The 19,562-nt window shown below is 38.4% G+C and overlaps 1 long non-coding RNA gene across 1 annotated transcript in view; it reads left to right on the top strand.

Moving 5' to 3' along the window:
• LOC144299583 (uncharacterized) overlaps nucleotides 1–19,562 on the top strand; it is a 42,475-nt gene that overhangs the window by 20,757 nt on the left and 2,156 nt on the right. Inside the window, exon 2 of the long non-coding RNA XR_013366272.1 lies at nucleotides 9,069–9,157. This is a non-coding gene — a long non-coding RNA (uncharacterized LOC144299583). The remainder of the gene's footprint in view (nucleotides 1–9,068; nucleotides 9,158–19,562) is intronic.

The raw sequence follows: 19,562 nt of genomic DNA, 5'->3' as shown, positions 1-19,562 counted from the left end.
GCTCTACAAAGCGAAGCAGGGTTTTCTGGATAAGGAGGATTGCCCTGGGAGTCTAGTTCTTCTGGAGAGTGCTTATGATTAACATTCTCCCAATATCTCCAGCTTCTAGAGTCTCACGATAGCATTATTTTGAAAAAGCTAATCTTTAGCAAGAATGCGTGATCTTATTTTCAGGAAGTGGAGACAAGAACACTGTGCCAGTCATTATTTAATAAAATCTTCAGTCAACTCTTCTTTTTTGCTCTTTTCAGATTTTTTTATTTTTTAAGATTTTATTTATTTATTCACAAAAGACACACAGAGAGAGGCAGAGACATAGGCAGAGGGAAAGCAGGCTTCTCGCAGGGAGCCTGATGCGTGACTCAATCCCAGGACCCCGGGATCATGACCGGAGGCAAAGTTAGTCACTTAACCACTGAGCCACCCATGTGCCCTTAGAATTTTTTTTTTAATAACCATATCTCTGAAAACAAGGCCTTAATATTTGTGGAACACATTGTATGAAAATTGTAACATCTTGGACTTAAACCAGTAAAATAAAAAGTATTTTAAATGTAATTATTAATTTTTGTACAAGTGTAGAAAATAATATTAATGTGAAAAACTCAGAGCTATAAGACCTGGGGGTGGGATCTAAATTTTCTTTGAGTCTAATTTTTAATTTATATTTCCATTATCTTAAAATATTTTTCCTTCTTTATGTTTCTAGTATTTTATCAGTAAGATAAATTTCTCAATTTTATGCAAACCTTTCTAAAGCAGGTCCAGATAAGATATAGTGTCCCCTCACTTTATTTTTGCTATATCCTTATTGGAACAAATAATCTAATGCAGGGAGAGTTATTAATTAATCTGATTAGTTAGCTTTTAGCTAAGTTATTTTTCTTTTTGATTATTTTTTTAAAAATTTTTATTTATTTATGATAGTCACAGAGAGAGAGAGAGGCAGAGACACAGGCAGAGGGAGAAGCAGGCTCCATGCACCGGGAGCCCGACGTGGGATTCGATCCCGGGTCTCCAGGATCGTGCCCTGGGCCAAAGGCAGGCGCCAAACCGCTGCGCCACCCTGGGATCCCTCTTTTTGATTATTATTTGTCTTTCAGAACTAATCCAAAATTTCTCTTGGCTTATATTAATTTTTTTCTTTCCTTTTTGAGTCATTATACTAGTGATTTATTTAGTTTCTGGGCATGTTCTGCCTGCCTCAATCCTCTATTTTTTAGTAATATTGAAGTGATTGAAATGTGGAAAAAAAGGAAGATGGATAACTTATGACAATCACTGATGTCTCAGAGTTCACCCCATACCTTGCATCAAGTAGTCAAATAATTATTCACTTGACTGGTTCTGCTAGATTTCATGGGTCCTGTGGTTTTACTCCAGACTTCTGATTTGTGCTGGAAATTAAGTCATTACCCATTTTCATTGCTTATTATGCCGTATCATAAGTAAACCTTATTCTTAGCAGCTTCTTGTTGAGGCTGCAATAGAAATTCCAGTAGGCAATATAAACATGAGGACCAGAATCAGAACCACCGCTCTTTTTGGCCAATACTCTACCTCTACCATGAAAGTATTTGGAGGAAAATACCTAATCTTTTCCTATGATTTTATCTAAAAAGGCCAGGAACAAGCCCTAAATATCAATCCATCAGCATGCATTTAATAAACATTGAATATTTATTCATTTCACTTATTCAGCAGCTGCTTACACACTGGGGCTCAGGACAGCTGGCCAAGTGTGGAAGATCTGGTGTCATTGTATGGGTCCAAAACCCTCATCTGCCACTTATAATCCATATAACTTGGGTGATTCACCTGAGCCATCTTTGTTCCTTACAAACACTTCATGCATCAAGAATCAAATTATCGTTATAGCATCTAGCTCATGGGAACACTAAAAGTGTTTACTAATATGCAATAAGATCATGCTAGCAACTGTGAGGAATCTAAAGTTCCTTCAGAAACTACCGCAACCTCTGGTAGTTTACAGTTTATACAGAAAACATATAAATAATATGTGCAACCTCAACACAGCTGATAACCTTTATTTTTACTTCTCACCCATCTTAGAGTTTAACTTTGCTTTTTGCTTCATCTGTCAATTCACATACACACAGGGACATTCTTGCATTGGTGATTCACGTAAACTTTACTGATGTTTTCTTTAGGAGCTGGAGAAGTTTACATAGCACATCGTGAATTCACGTGGATAGTTAGCCATTTGTTCTGTTTTCCATGTTTCTCTCTAATTAGCCATACAAGTGTCCAGTCATCACTTTCAGTTTTCTTTTCTTCTGCAAAGTTTGTCCTGTTCCAGAGCACTGGGCTTTTCTCCACCCTGCATATTGTACTCGGCAAAGCAAAACCATAGAAATGAGCAGATGCGACCTCATGTTCCACAGATAATGATACACGGGGCCAGTTCATTCAGTCCAAATACAACACGGTAAAAAGTGCTATATCAAAGGAATACGTGCTTTGTGGCTTCAGAGATGGAAGAGTTTATTTCTGACTAGGAATGCTGAGGGATTTCAGGGAGTGACAGTTCAGTTGGACTTTGGAAAACTTTAGAGTTATGGAAATGGATAGTGGAGAGTGGGAGATGAGAGAACAAAGACAGGGCATTTAAGATGGAACAATCTGAGTGCGTGGGAGCAGAGTGAACTGGCATGCTCATGTAAGGATCTGTTGAGCTAAATCCCAAATTGCAAGCTTGCATCAAGGACAGCTGTAAGATTTACTAAGATAAAATAATTCAAGAATATTACAAAGCAATGAGAAGATGGCCAATGATATGGGATGATAAGAGTTCAGAGGAGGGAGAGTGTAAGTGGGTTAGAGTAAACCTAAAGGAACTAATATATGTCTTAAAGGGCAGTTATGGTGTGGAGGGGTTGTAGGCTTAAAGACAATGTTTCCCAACACTTTTCCATGGATTCTTAATTCTCTAGATTTTTCCACAGAGCAAGGTGTTTCCATGGCTTAGTTAATTTTCGAGGGCTGCCATAACAAAGTACCACAAACTTGGATAGATTTATATAACAGAAATTTATTCTCTCATGGCTCTGGAAGCTACAAGTCTAAAATCAAGGTGCCAACAGGGCTGTGCTTCCTCCAAAACTAATCATCCACCTGCCTAGTTTAGCTTCTGCTGGTTGAAGCAATCCTTCATGTTCTTTGGCTTGTGTCACATAACTCCATTCTCCTCCCCTAAGTTCACAAGGTCATGTACCCTTTGTGTGGGTTGTGTCTAAACCTCCCTCTAATGAGGACACAGTCACTGTATTCAGGCCCACCGTAATCTAGTGTGACCTCATTGTAGCTTGATTAGAACTGGCGTCTTAGCTCTAGCTGATATAACACAACACTTATAGGCTGGGAGGCATAAACCAAAGTTTATTTTCTCATAGTTTTGGAGGCTGGGAAGTCCAAGATGAAGGGATGGGCAGATTCTGTGTCTAGTGAAAGTGCTATTCCTGGCCTGCAGATGGGTGCCTCCTTGCCGTGCCCTCCTATGGTGGAGAGAGAAAAGGAGAGGGAAGGGAGGAAGAATTAGGAGGAAGAGGAGGGTGGGAGTGGGAGGGGGAGAAGGAGAGAGAAAGAGGAAGCATGTCTGGTGCTTCTTTTTATAAGGGTACTAGTCCTACTGGACTCAGTTAACCTTAATTACTTTCTTACTTCAAATACAGTCACATTAGTAGTTAGGGCTTTAACATTTAAATATTGGGACACAATTCAGAGCATAGTATCTATAAAGGTTATTTCCAATAAGATCAGATTCACAAGTACCAGGGATTTAGCTTTCAATAAATCTTTTTGGGGAACATGATTCAACCCACAACAATGGCCAAATAAACTTTGGAAATATTCTTTATCTTTTTCTTAGATATTCATAATGAAAGTTTGCATGACTGAGGCGGGCACTTGACAGGATGAGCACTGGGTGTTATTCTGTATGTTGGCAAATTGAACACCAATAAAAAATAAATTTATAAAAAAAAAAAAAGGTCTGCATGTTCTAGGTTCTGAGAAGTTCTAGGAAACAACAACAACAACAAAACTTTTATGTTTACTAAATGCACATGCCCAGGAAACTGCCCCCTTTAAACATATATAACATCTATTAACTCATTCTGAGAAATGAACTCTGGGAAAGAATGTCCCAGGACATTTCAAAATTGGGAGATCATTTGTTCCCCACACTTAAAAGTGCTATTGGTTAGGAGCAGCTGTGCAATAATTCAGAAAGACAGACCACAAGAGCAGAAGCATATAGTGAATAAGAAACTCTTTCCCTTGAAACTTTTTTTGCCATCAATATCAAGGCCAGGGGAAGGGTGGCCTACCTGACAAGCCCCCTTCCCCCTGAATATTGCAAATATCCCTCAAATCACAAGTCACCATTTTAAAATGTACTGTTCCTCCATTTCCATTTCTATACATATATTTTTTAAAGATTATATTTATTTATTCATTAGAGACAAAGAGAGAGGCAGAGACACAGGCAGAAGGTGAAGCAGGCTCCATGCAGGGACCCTGATGTGGGACTCGATCCCAGCTCTCCAGGATCACACACTGGGTTGAAGGCAGACACTTATCCACTGAACCACCCACGTGCCCCTCTATACACATATTTTGTTTGCATAATTTATTTGAGAGTTGTGGACAGTGACTATACTTACTGACTATATGACATGGTGCAGCTTCAGAAGAACATACCCAAGAGTGACAGGAGGACACAGTCTGTGGGCCAGCGAGTGACCCTGAGACTGTACCTACCTTCCATGGGTGAGAGATGTGGTTCTGTTCCATGGCTCCTATGTCTCCAGGACGAGGAAATCTCAGCAGACATAGAATTTCAAAAGATGGGCTAGAGGAGGTTTTACTTGATGGGTGAAGGGACTCCAAGAGCTAACACTTTGTGACTTCTTCATTTGTTTTCAGATTGGAAATTAATGCAGGATTACACTTAGAAAATTATGTGCAGTTGATCACAATGAATTTCTTTTTTTTTAAGATTTATTTATTTATTTATTCATGAGAGACATAGAGAGAGAGAGAGAGAGAGAGGCAGAGACACAGGCAGAGGGAGAAGCAGGCTCCACGCAGGGAGCCTGAGGCGGGACTCAATCCTGGGACTCCAGGATCGTGCCCTGGGCCAAAGGCAGCTGCCAAACCACTGAGCCATCCAGGGATCCCCATCTTTTTTTTTTCATATATATGTATACTTTTATATTGGAGTTCGATTTGCTAACATATAGTATAACACCCAATGCTCATCCTGTCAAGTGCCCCCCTCGGTGACCATCACTCATCCCTCTGCCCACTACCCCTTGTTTGTCTCCCAGAGTTAGGGGTCTCTCATGTTTTGTCACACTCTGATTTTTGCCACTCATTTTCTCTCCTTTCCCCTTTAATCCCTTTCACTATTTTTTTATATTCCCCATATAAGTGAAACCATATAATGATTGTCCTTCTCTGATTGACTTACTTCCCTCAGCATAATACCCTCCAATTCCCTCCACGTTGAAGCAAATGGTGGGTATTTGTCATTTCTAATGGCTGAGGAATATTCCATTGTATATATAGACCACATCTTCTTTATCCATTCATCTTTCTTTTTTTAAGTTTTTTATTTATTCATGAAAGACACACACACACACACAGAGAGAGAGAGAGAGAGGCAGAGACACAGACAGAAGGAGAAGCAGGCTCCATGCTGGGAGCCCGATGTGGGACTTGATCCCGGGACCCCAGGATCACACCCTGGGCTGAAGGCAGGTGCTCAACTGCTGAGCCACCCAGGGATCCCCATCCATTCATCTTTCGATGGACACTAAGGCTCCTTCTACAGTTGGCTATTGTGGACATGGCTGCTATAAACATCGGGGTGCACGTGTCTCGGCTTTTCACTGCATCTTTATCTTAGGGGTAAATCCCCAGTAGTGCAATTGCTGGGTCATAGGGCAGCTCTATTTTTAACTCTTTGAGGAACCTCCACACAGTTTTCCAGAGTGGCTATACCAGTTCACATTCCTACTGGAAGCAGGACAATTTCTTCAATAATAGGTGCTGGGAAAATTGGACAGCCACGTGCAGAAGAATGAAATTTTGTGTCTTACACCAGTCACAAAAATAAACTCAAAATGAATGAAAGATCTAAATGTGAGACAAGATTCCATCCAAATCCTAAAGAACACAGGCAACACCCTTTTGAACTTGGCCACAGCAACTTCTCGCAAGATACATCCATGAAGGCAAGAGAAACAAAAGCAAAAATGAACTATTGGGACTTCATCAAGATAACAAGCTTCTGCACAGCAAAAGAAACAGTCAACCAAACTGAAAGACAACCTACAGAATGGGAGAAGATATTTGCAAATGACGATAAATGATGATAAAGGGCTAGTTTCCAAGATCTATAAGGAACTTCTTAAACTCAACAGCAAAGAAGCAAACAATCCAATCATGAAATGGGCAAAAGACATGAACAGAAATTTCACAATGATTTTCTTAATTTAACTTTCCCAAGTTCTTGTAACCATGACCAGAGCATCACCCTGGTAGTTGGACAAGTTTGTTATTTTCAAAGAGGTAGGCTCATTCATCCTTGATTTATAAGACTAATTGGTTAACTTTGATTTCTGCTTTACTATCTATAAAGAGACATTGGTGATTAATAGAAAAAGCACTAAGATTTTGCGAACATAAGTCATTGGTTAAAATCAGGAATAGCTGGAGCCAGACATATTCATGCTCCAAAGCAACTCACTACAAAGCCATGTTTTTCATGTTATCAGAGACTAATTCAGTTAAGATAGCTGCCTGCTGTCATAAATAAAGTACTAAATATCTTCCATAGCACTGTCTCCTAACAAGGGACACGTTAGGAGTCTTTGCTGGGTCTTTATCCTAAGCCTTCTCTGAAAAGGGCACAGTTGAATAGAAAACTTCATGGAACTGACTATTCAAAGTGCAAATAAATTTATCATTAGTCTTTAGAACACACAAATTTGGGAGAAGACTGCACCTAAGGAGTCATTTGGCCCATCCTCTAAATTATAGTGATGAGAAAAACTAACACCAAGAGAGGAAAATTAAACTAGTGTGCATTTCCTGAATGCCGTCTGTGCCAGGCCTTGTGCTAAATGCCTTCATATTTCATATTCACGGCCACTCTGGAAAGCTGCTACAGCTATCAAAGTTTTACAGTGGAGAAAAAATGAAGGTCTAACCTTTCCATAGATTGTACGGCTAGCGAGAGTTTAAGTGTGAACTTAAACCCAGTTTTTCTTCCATCAAATGTTCTTGACCTATTTTAAGATGAAATAATTTGCCCAAGGTCTAAACAAGCACATCCATCTCCTGACTTCTATTCTGACTTTTTTTTCTGGTCTTGCTGTATTATTTAAAGATTATTATGCTAAATTATTGATCCAAAGTCAATCTACTGAATATCCACCCCATGGATCAAGTAACACTATATAAAGAAGAACACCTGTAAATATTTGAACAGTAGTACATAAGCAGCATTTTAAAAGAAAGGAAATCGTCCATGCATGATGGATTGCTATGCGTTAGAAGAAAAGCACTGATTAATTTTCCCATTTGATGTTACACTATTTATCAAATGTTTTAAAGTAACCTTGCTTTCGGGTGTTGGTTAGGAAAGGCAGCAAGATTAAATAAATGAATATCGATTCTCTAAAATATTTTTTGGTGGATGCTGATTTAGCACCTCATTATTTCAGAAGGAATATTCATGTTTTTACCTATAATGCTCAGCAGCAAAACAACATTACACAAAAGCTTTTACCTGTTACTGAGTAAATACTTGATATTTATATTCAGAATAATCACTGATGGTCCTGTTGTGCCTACAGGGATGTAATTCACTTCAGGGATTTTTGCTGACCTTATACATCGCATAAATACTATCTGAGTGCTTTATTACTAGCTTCAGAATCATAAGGCTCAATTTAAAGCTCTAGAGTATTAGGTCTATGGACATATTTTATTTACCCAAATTAGGGAACAGGAAAGACACTTAAAAGTTGGGGTGCCTAGATGATGCAGCCTTAGTGGTTTCTGACTCTTGGTTTAGGCTCAGGTCATGATCTCAGAGTCCTGGGATAGAGCCCCCACGTTAGGCTCTCTGCTCAATGTGGAGTCTGCTGGAGATTCTCTCTCCCCCTGCCCCTCACCCTTCACCCCTTCTCTCTCTCTCTTTCTCTCTCAAATAAATGAGTCTTTAAAAGAAGATACTTAAAAGTTGTCCAATTATTTAGATATTTGTGGAATAAAGACAGCATGATAGTAAGTCTTATGTGCCAGCTTGGCCAGATTATAGTAAGTACATGGTTGTTTGATCCAACACCAATTTCATAGACATAGCTAATATTTACAATCAGTGGACTTAAAAAAACAAACAAACAGATTTCCCTCCATAACAAGGCCCCATGAAAGGGCCTTATCCAGTTATTTGAAGACCTTAAGGGCAAAGACTGGGGTTTCCTGGAGAAGGAATTCTGCTTTAAAGCTGCAGCATCAAATACTGCCTGGCTTTCAGCCTGCTGGCCTGTGATTTTCTACCTCATAATCATCTGAGCCAATTTCTTAAAATAAATCATAGATACAATATCTAATAACATATCGTAGTACCGGTGACCTTATATAATAAAGGTATGAGATTGTAACTTACTTTCAGGTTTTGTGATAATGAATACAATTATCCTTTAAGTGTTTGAATGGTTATTATTCACAACTCTTATGGCTGTAAATAAAGAAAATAAAATTAAAACATGGAAAAACAAACATGGAAAATTGTGGGTTCCTGCACCAGGAAGTGTAGTGATAGAGTTAAACCTTAGGGGCCCATGAAACCAGGTGCAAGGTGGGGAATGTTGTGCACACTCCATGTGCAGCCTTACTTTCCACCTATGTTCCACCCTCTTTCTCACCTGCAGGCCAACTTCACCTACCTGGTGGGAGAGGTTGCATCAAGCATTCTCAAGCAGCAAACCTCACAGCTTCTTTGCTCACTGAATCCCTTCCCTCATCGCCAGGTAGCAAGTCCTTGATGAAAGACTTGATTGGCTCAGCTTTAACCAGAGGCCATTCCCAGGACCATTCAAAAAACCAGAGGTGGGGCCAGGTAAGCTTTTTGTAGCTACTGTAGAAACACAGATGGGAGAAGGGATGCCATTTGGCTGACAAGACTGAAGATTTCTGAACCAGAATAAGAATTGACTGAATTTGCTCAGGATTTATTTCTTCTTTAAGTTAGGGAAATGGTCCTAATCAGATAATAACTGAATATGAATCAAGTAAGAACCCTTCAACAGAGTGAGCAGTTTTAAATTAGGAAAGAAATCATTAAAGGGTCTTGGCTTTTATGTTGGTAGTTTGGCAATAAACTTGTATACAAAATATCTCACCCAGCAGGGCAGGCATCTCAGCTTTGGCCTATGCAGGTTGATCTGATAAAATAATCCGTGTATTAAGTATAAAAAACTTGAATCATATTTCCTGTTGTAGATGAGTAATCATATTTTAAAAATGTACCACTTTATTTATGTTTTCTTGAAGGTTTTAGAAAAGAACCACTAAAATTTTTATTTTTTTGCTCAAATATAAATATTATCCCTAGTTAGAGAAAGTGCTAGTGGGATAAATACAGTAATCAAAAAGAGATTCTCTAATGGTACAATTTCTTCTCAATTAAAGAAATCATGAGTTGAAATATATTTTTAAATCTCATTTGCACACAGCTATGTAAAGCATCATGTTACCTTTCAGCTCTTTTGGCCATTTCCTGATCTATCTCTTTTCTTTGGAAGACCTTGCCTTTTCAGAGGTACTCTTCATTATGGCTCAGTATCGCTCACTCTACTTTACCTCTTAAGCCATAACTTCTATTTTCTGCTATACCAAAAGGATGGCCTTGTTTTAAGAATTAAATCAAGTTGAATTCTTCCGAGAACTCAAGGCACAGTAAGAGAAATGCCTATTGAATTTGGATTTCTACAAATTTCTACTCATCTCCCAATATTTGGGTCAGATATCAACTCCTTTTTGTAATTTACATACTTTCGATGCACCTATTTTCCTTTTCCAGACTGTGACCTACTTGAGAACAGGATTTTAATCCTAGTGATTTTCTTATCCCCAGGACTAAACACAGTGTCCCAAACATAGAACATTCAGTGAATGCTGAGTTGTGTTCAGGCTTAGTCTGCAGCAGAGTCCCCTGCAAAGGCACAGAGATATGAGAGGATATGTAGTAGTCAGGTACCAGGAGCATACAGTGCTTGGAGCCCACAGAGCTCAACCTGATGGTGGAAAGGTAAAATCAAGTGTCAGACATGTTCAAGACTGAACCTGAGGCTTTGGGGTAGGTTATGCAGAGCAGTTACTTGGATAGCCAGTGTTGCACCAGGAGCATACTGGCACTAGTCAAATAAATCTGACCCAGATTAATATGTTGGACTTGCAGATTCGGAATTAGAAGAAAAAGGCCTTTTGGCAAATGAAAAGATTTATTTGGATTTTCCCTTCTTTCTTCCCCTGTATTGACTGAAGATTGCTGGCTATGGGAAATAGTCCTGGGTTTTATTATGTTATAATACCTGAATTGGTGTGAGTAAAATTCCTTGCAGCAGCCAGGAGTGGAAAGTATCAGAGGAAAAATATTTTAGAGAATACTGCAGATCAATATGGGAAAAATGAAGATCAGTTGACTAGTCTGAAAAAAGAGAGAAGGGAAAAATTTTATTACCACCAAAACCAACTGGAGATAGAATGCAGGAGCATAAAGGAAGCTTGAACCTGGGAGAAGATAGATTTAAAAATGAGGGGAGGTAAGAAAGAAAGATGAGGGTGGTGGGGTATGTGTTGTCAGCTGCAAGTTGTGGGAAAGGCCAGGCTGGATTAAAGAAAACCAGTCAGGACTGGGATATGTGAATAAGAGAAGAATGGGTAACAAATATGGAGGAGTAAGAAATAATTTTTACTCATTTTATTTTATTTTTATTTTTATTCAAATGACTAAAATATAATGTGTTATTAGATTCAGGGGTAGAGGTTAGTGATTTATCAGTCTAATATAATACCCAGTTCTCACTACATTACATGCCCTCTTTCATGTCCATCACCCAGTTACCCCATCCCCCAACAACCTCCCCTCCAGCAACCTTCAGTTTGTTTCCTATGATTAAGAGTCTTTTATGGTTTGTCTTCCTCTCTGATTTCATCTTGTTTTATTTTTCCCTCTTTTGTCCTGTGATCTTCTGTTTTGTTTCTTAAATTTCACATATGAGTGAGACCATATGATAATTGTCTTTCTCTGATTGACTTATTTTGCTTAGCATAATATCCTCTAGTTCTATCCACATTGTTGCAAATGGTTGATTTCATTTTTGTGATGGCTGAACAGTATTCATATATATATATGTATGAATATATATTAATTCAATATGAATGTTCAATATATGAATATTCTCTCTCTATACACACACACACACACACACACATCAATGGACGTCGAGGCTCTTTCCACAGTTTGGCTGTTGTGGACATTGTTGCTATGAACATTGGGGTGCAGTTGCCCCTTCATTTCACATCTGTATCTTTGGTGTCTATACCCAGTAGGGCAGTTACTGAGTCATAGAGTAGCTCTATTTTTAACTTCTTGAGGACTCTCCACACTGTTGCCCACAGTGGCTGCACCAGCTTGCATTCCTAACAACAGCGTAAGAGAATTCCCCTTTCTCCACATCCTTGCCAAGATTTATTGTTTCCAGTCTTATTAGTTTTAGTTGTTCTGACTTGTACTTCCTTGGGGTTTTTGATTTGTATTTCCCTGATGTGCATTTTTTAATGTATATGTTGGTCATTCATATGTCATTCAAGACATTCATATGTCTTCTTTGGAGAAATGTCTGTTCATGTCTTCTGCACAGTTCTTGATTGGATTATTTGTTCTTTGAGTGTTGAGTTTGATAAGTTCTTTATAGATCTTGGATACTAGCCCTTGATCTGATATGTCATTACAAATATCTTCTCCCATTCTGTAGGTTGTCTTTTCATTTTGTCAACTGTTTCCTATGCTGTGAAGAAGCTTTTTCTCTTGATGCAGTCCCAATAGTTCATTATTACTCTTGTTTCTCTTGCCTTTGGAGACATGTCTAGCAAGAAGTTATTGTGGTCAGAGGTTTCTACCTGTTCTCTAGGATTTTGATGGATTCCTGTCTCTCATTTAAATCTTACTTCCATTTTGAGTTTGTCTTTGTGTATGGTGTAAGAAAGTGGTCCAGTTTCATTCTTCTGCATGTGATTGTCCAATTTTCCCCAGCACAATTTATCATAATATGTTCTGATAATCGTTTATATTTCTTTGGTGTTGCTTATGGTCTCTCCTTTTTCATTCATGATTTTATTTATTTGTGACCTTTCTGTTTTCTTTTTATAAGTCTGGCCAGGGGTTTATCAATCTCATTAATTCTTTCAAAGAACCAGCTCCAGGGACACCTGGGTGACTCAGTGGTTGAGCATCTGCCTTTGGCTCAGGTCATGATCCCAGTGTCTGGGATTGAGTCCCACATTGGGCTCCCTACAAGGAGCCTGTTTCTCCCTCTGCCTTTGTCTCTGCCTTTCTCTTTCTATCTGTCATGAATAAATAAATAAAATCTTTAAAAAGTAAAAACACAAACAAGGAACCAGCTCCTAGTTTTGTTGGTCTGTTCTACTGGTTTTTTGGTTTCTATTTCATTGTTTCTGCTCTAAACTTTATTGATTCCCTTCTCCTGCTAGGTTTAGGCTTATCTACTATTCTTTCTCCAGCTCCTTTAGCTGTAAGATTAACTTGTGTATTTGAGACCTTTCTTGTTTCTCGAGAAAGGCTTGTATTGTTATCTATTTCCCTCTCAGGATTGCCTTTGTTGCATCCCAAAGATTCTGAACAGTTGTGTTTTCATTTTCATTTGTTTCCATGAATTTAAAAAAATTCTTCTTAAATTTCTTCTTTAACTCATTCATTCTTTAGTATGATGCTCTTTACCTTCCGTGTGTTTGAGTCTTTCCAAATTTTCTCTTGTGATTGAGTTCCAGTTTCATAGCATTGTGGTTTGAGAATATAAAGGGAATGATCCTAATCTTTCAGTAGCAGTATAGACCTGATTTGTGTCCCAGTATGTGACCTATTTTGGAGATTGTTCCATGTGTACTCAAGAAGAATGTGTATTCTGTTGTTTTAGGATAGAATGTTCTGAATATGTGTGCGGCCCATCTGTTCAAGTGTGTCATTCAAAGCCATTGTCTCCTTGCTGATATTCTGCTTAGATTATCTGTCCATTGCAATAGGTGGGGTTTTCAAGTCCTCTACTATTATTGTATTATTATCAATGGGTTTCTTCAATTTTGTTATTAACTGATATATACAATTGACTGTCTCATCTTAGAGGCATAATATTTACAATTGTTAATTCTTCTTTTAGATAGACCCTTTAATTATGATATAGTGTCCTTCTTCATCTCTTATTACAGTCTTTGGTAAAATCTAATTTGTCTGATATTAGGTTTGCCACCCCAGTTTTCTTTCAATGTCCATTAGGATGATAAATATTTTTCCACCCCCTCATTTTCAATCTGGAAGTGTCTTTGGGTCTAAAATGAGTCTCTTGCAGACAGCATATTGGTGAGTCTTACTTTTTTATCCAACCTGATACCCTATGTCTTTTGATTGGAGCATTTAGCTCATTACATTCAGAGTATTGAAAGATATGAATTTAATGACATTGTGCTACATATAAAGTCCCTGTTTCTATAGATTGCCTCTGCTCTTCTTGGCTTGTGTTACTTTCAGGCTCTCTCTTTGCTTAAAAGATTGAACAGTGAATTGACATCATCATTTTCAATTTTATATCAATGTTTTTTTCACTATGAATGTTTTCATTATCTCCCTTTAAAAGATGAATATAATAAATACCTTTTGAAAGCTGTGCAAATACAAACTTAGGTGCTCTGTCAGTGTCCTTTAGCTGAACATGATGAGGGGGTGATGATCAAAAGTCTGCAGTAGATGAAAGTAGCATATTTGTGGTTATCTCTACATCATTTGTCTGTCTGTCTATGTATCTATCTATCCATCAATCAATCATCTACCTATCTATTGGTTGTCTTCTGCACTAAACTTCAACTGTCTTAATTTTAGTCTCCTGTGTTCTGGATTTTATTGTTTGTTGGCTATGTAAATTTCATCTCAGGCATCAAGTTAAAACCAATCAATGAACTAAAACAGACAAAAACCACTACTACCTAAGGCAACAAGTGCAAACTTGCAGTTACTTTCCTTCTTTATCTATTAAGAATACTTGGAAAAAGAAAAACATATCAGTTATTTGTCACACTGTTTCTCTTATTTCTAATCACCTTTCCCCTTCCAATTGCATAGAGATCCAACAGGTCAGATAACAGACCTTTTTCCTATCTTGGGTTGGCATGAGAACATGCTTGTGCATGTGATTAGGGTTGGAGAGTTGGATTCATGCTGGGCTTTCTCCATGTTTGGGCTCTCTCCATGGTCCTGGTATCCCTCCATGTTTCCCACCACTTGCTGGAACTCAAAGGATTAAAAGATAACCTTAATTAAATTCCTTCTTCCTTGCTAAGTGAAGAAGGCACAGGTTTTTTTGCATGAAGGTCGCTGAACTAATATCACATTGTCCTCTAAGCCAGCCCAAATCTGAGCTGAAGTCTAAAATCCTCAACTCTGTAGGAAAATTTTAGTTTCTAAAAATTTGGCTTCTATCATGGTGATATTGAGAGTGGGTGTACCAGTGACTTCTTGATTTTACATGGGTTTCGGTTTTAATCGCACTTAATATGATTTTATAAGATTTACAACTCTTTGGCTCAATGCTCTGTGTGCTTTTAGCATGAAGGAGTTCAATCTACAGTGTTGCTTCAGATTGTGATTGAATCTGGACCAAAGTAGGAGTTAATATTTTCATTGGTAAATATAGCAGGGGTATCCAGGTAATTCTGCTTCCAACTCTGGTATTAAAACTTATTATATAAATATTAAGCATCTACTACTAAGTGTTACTATAACACATTTCCTTACTGATGGCACATGAAATGTAAAAAAAAAAGTGCTGATTATTTTGAAGTACAATATGATTGGAAAACTAGATAAGAAAACTAATATATATTTCAAGAGCTGACTATCTCATTTAAATATTATAAAAAAAATTCAGAATAGTAACTCACATTCACATTTTATTGACCAAGAATCTGAGCTTATAGAGTTTAAGTGATTTGTTCAAATCTCATTGAGTTGTCAGTAAAATTGGGATTTAAGCTTGAGTTTTCTGATTTCATATCTGTATCTTTTTCAATTAATTATACTGTGGTTGCATATTTTTAAAAATTATTTTAGGGGATTCCTGGGTGGCTCAGTGCTTTGGTGTCTGCCTTTGACCCAGGGCATGATCCTGGAGTCCCAGGACATCAGGCTTCCAGCGTGGAACCTGCTTCACCCTCTGCCTGTGTCTCTGCCTCTGTCTCTCTCTCTCTGTGTGTCTTTCATGAATAAATAAATAAAATCTTTTTAAAAAATTATTTTTTTTTTCAGTTTTCAATGAATTGTCTGCCAAGAAATTTTCCCATTATCTTTATTATGGGGCAGAATTAGAGTTAAGAAATACTATTATAAACTTATGTCCCATGTTCTAGCTTATGGTAAAAATGAAATCCTATTTACATTAATAATATTAGGGATCCCTGGGTGGCGCAGTGGTTTGGCACCTGCCTTTGGCCCAGGGCGCTATCCTGGAGACCCAGGATTGAATCCCACGTTGGGCTCCCAGTGCATGGAGCCTGCTTCTCCCTCTGCCTGTGCCTCTGCCTCTCTCTCTCTGTGTGTGACTATCATAAATAAACAAAAATTTAAAATAATAATAATAATTAATAATAATAATAATAATAATAATATCAGTGGCTCCATACTTTTAGCCTTATCTGAGAGAATATTCTCTTTCAGATGGATAGCCTGTCTAGAGTAATAATCTTTGAGGTTCCTAAACCCAACATTTCACTCTCAAATATTCCTTCCTATCTATTGGAGTAGGTGCTACAGCCTGCCATTTTATGAATATTTGCTTCTATTTTTTTTTTTTTTTATGATAGTCACAGAGAGAGAGAGAGGCAGAGACACAGGCAGAGGGAGAAGCAGGCTCCATGCACCGGGAGCCCGACGTGGGATTCGATCCTGGGTCTCCAGGATCGCGCTCTGGGCCAAAGGCAGGCGCCAAACCGCTGCGCCACCCAGGGATCCCTGAATATTTGCTTCTAAAAGGACCCTTGGCCAAGTCTCTGGCCAGAGTCTTGCTGCCAACAAGTAGAAAATAAGCAAGGACCCCTTCCATGTCTGCCCAACACCACTGTCGGGGCTTCTTAGAACTTCCCATGAAAGAGCACATTTTAAGTGTCCTTCACAGAAGAAAACTTGAAGAAAGGGAAGTTGTGGACTGTGTTGCTCCTGGGTAGAAGTGATCCTGAAAAGAATCAGCATTGTACAGAGGGAAATAGAGTCTCAGGTCTTCTGAGATGGGGTCTCTGCTAGCATCAGTGGTCTGAGTGGTGTAGGAAGGAGAAGGAAGAAAAGGATCCTCCTCACCTAACCCGTTTAGTTCCCTGTGAGATATGGTTTTGAGGGTTTGAGGAACCTGTTGACTTCCTGAGCCCTGGGCTTGCCAACAGCGCCACAGTGCTGGAAAAAGAGCTTTGCAACCTCAGCAATATACTGAGTTTGTAACAGGTCCCTGGGTGCCGGTGCTTCCCTTCTTTGGGAGCAGTGGGAAGAAGGTATCACAATCCTTTCCTGTGGATGATTCCATTTTAGACTACCTTAAGCTCTCAAAGAAATTCTACAACATTGAACTCTGGAAGGAAAAAAAAAAGGTGGTTTAGATGTTATGATTATTTCTTTTACAAGAAATTCTTTGTTTTTTTTTAAGCAGAGATTCCCAGTTTCTCAAGTAGCAACCAGCAACAAATGGCAATACAAGAAAAGGGAGTATATGCCAAATTAAAAACTATATCTGTTACACTTATATGTAATACATTATATGATGATAATACAGTGTTTTTTTTTAAACAAATACTGGCATTTTGAAAATTGTAAATGATTAAACTTTGTTGGGCATCTGGATGGCTCAGTCAGTTAAGCATCTCTTGATTTGGGCTCAGGTCATGATCTCAGGATCATGAAACCGAGCCCTGTGTTGGGCTCCATGCTGGGCTGACTTAATAATGACTATATTCAACAATATCCAAGCCTTAAAATATGCTGGTATTTCATTTTAAATAAACTATACTTTTTTTCCTAAGTAACAGTTGTTAATTTAGAAAGACAGTGGAGAACTAGAAAATGCAAATTTTTCAGTTGAAAAAAAAATATCTTTGATCCAACCTCTGGAAACATAAAAAAATGTGTTTCTAATTAAATATATCACCATAGTGAACTTGAACACCTTTGACAATATAATATTGAGAATAGGTTATACCTTGTCTGACAATACATTTTTTTAACTTTTATTTATCTATGATAGTCACACAGAGAGAGAGAGAGAGGCAGAGATACAGGCAGAAGGAGAAGCAGGCTCCATGCACCAGGAGCCCGACGTGGGATTCGATCCCGGGTCTCCAGGATCGCGCCCTGGGCCAAAGGCAGGCGCCAAACTGCTGCGCCACCCAGGGATCCCTGGCAATACATTTTTAAGAGGCATTTTGTCTTAATATATTTGGCCTTGATAATTAACAATTAATGCTTTTATTTTTTATTTTATTTTTTTTTCAATTAATGCTTTTAAAAACATACTTTAATTTTATTGGTGCAGAAAGTATGGATCCTAAAAGTTAGTTGTCTCCTATAGTAAAGTCCTTTTGCAACCTAGTGCTTGCTGCGTAATAGCAATATACAATCTTTTCTATTAAGAAAGAAACCTTTATTTTCTTGGTCTTTTTTTTTAAAATTTTTTAACTTTTATTTATTTATGATAGTCACACACACACAGAGAGAGAGAGAGAGAGAGAGCGAGAGGCAGAGACACAGGCAGAGGGAGAAGCAGGCTCCATGCACCGGGAGCCCGACATGGGATTCGATCCTGGATCTCCAGGATCGCGCCCTGGGCCAAAGGCAGGCGCCAAACCGCTGTGCCACCCAGGGATCCCTATTTTCTTGGTCTTTGAGATATAAGGTGATTTTTCTTCTTCTGAAGCAAGTGACTGAATGTGCAGTTTTATGTATGGATCTGAGGCTGCTGTGTTATCACAGTGAGACAGCTGGGAAAGCAGATAGACTCTCAGTGTCAGCCATATCAGCTGTATTATGTGGGAAGAAGTAGCAGCCAGAGCACTTCAATCATGGCCATGTAAAATATTGTGCAGGTAGGAATGAGGGATGAAAGTGATTCTTGTTAATTCATTGAATGTTGCTATTAATGTGGCTTTAATAAAATAAAGAGGCAGACAGAGTGAGTTTGAGCTACTGCAAAGTGGGTAAGAGTAGATAGTAAGGCCATGGGAGAGGTGATTCAGAAAACAGTGTTAGAATTTGGGGAGCTAAAAGGTAGACCATGGCTTGTTTATCCAGTCACCTGTTAAAGGACATTTGGATGGTCCAGGCGTTGACTCTCATTCTAAAGTGGCTTCTTCAAGCTAACTCTAGGCTTCTGAGGGTTTATGGGCCTCCCATACCTCTGGGCTTCTTTACTATTCTTTTCTTTACTATACTGATATCATCTTCTTAGTCTTTTGATCTATATGGCCACTGAAAATTTAAGAACAGTGCTTCCATTTTACCTCTTCTACTATGGGTGGTGTGCCACCGCCTTAGGTCATGTGTGAAATAGCCACAGTTGTTTTTTTTTCCAAAAGCTTACCAGCTTCCCCTACCAAATCCAGTCAAGTTTGCCATCAGACCCAACAATTTGGACTTTCCCCTACCTATCTGTAGGTTAGAGAATAAATCTTCCTACCTCCCAGCATGCCTGGAAGCTCAGCTCCAGGGGGAAAGGGAACCCTCCCCCGTTCTTCTTTCCCTTTTCTCTCTACAATAAAAGTGAAGCATAAGAGGAAAGCTTTGGGTTTCCATCTCTACATTTCATATTTTCCTCCTTTGGATTCTGGGTGTATAATAGAACTCTATAATCCAATCTTCTAGTCTGTCTCTATAGAGGGAATGAAACATCTTTCAAATCTATTACCTTGCTGAGGATTCAACAGCTTTATGTTACGTATAAGAAACTCAATAGTAATTCCCCCTCTTTGAATTCTTGTTTGAGCAATTCTAATCACCCCCTAACCCTATCCATCAAGAGATAAATACATCTTGATTACTGGAGAAAAGATTAAGTACATTAAATACAAGGGTAAGACATATTCATTTGGCTTAAAATATTCTTCTAAGTATATGTATATAAAGATTTTTATTGTGTATAAGGATTTTTAGTAGCAACACTGAAAACAGTTTGAAATTATTTTAAATGGCGACGGAGAAA

This window comes from Canis aureus, chromosome 27 (genome assembly GCF_053574225.1).
Source record: "Canis aureus isolate CA01 chromosome 27, VMU_Caureus_v.1.0, whole genome shotgun sequence".
NCBI classification, from domain to species: Eukaryota; Metazoa; Chordata; class Mammalia; order Carnivora; family Canidae; genus Canis; species Canis aureus.
Note: the sequence above shows the minus strand (reverse complement) of the source record. Positions and strands in the feature narration are given on the sequence as shown.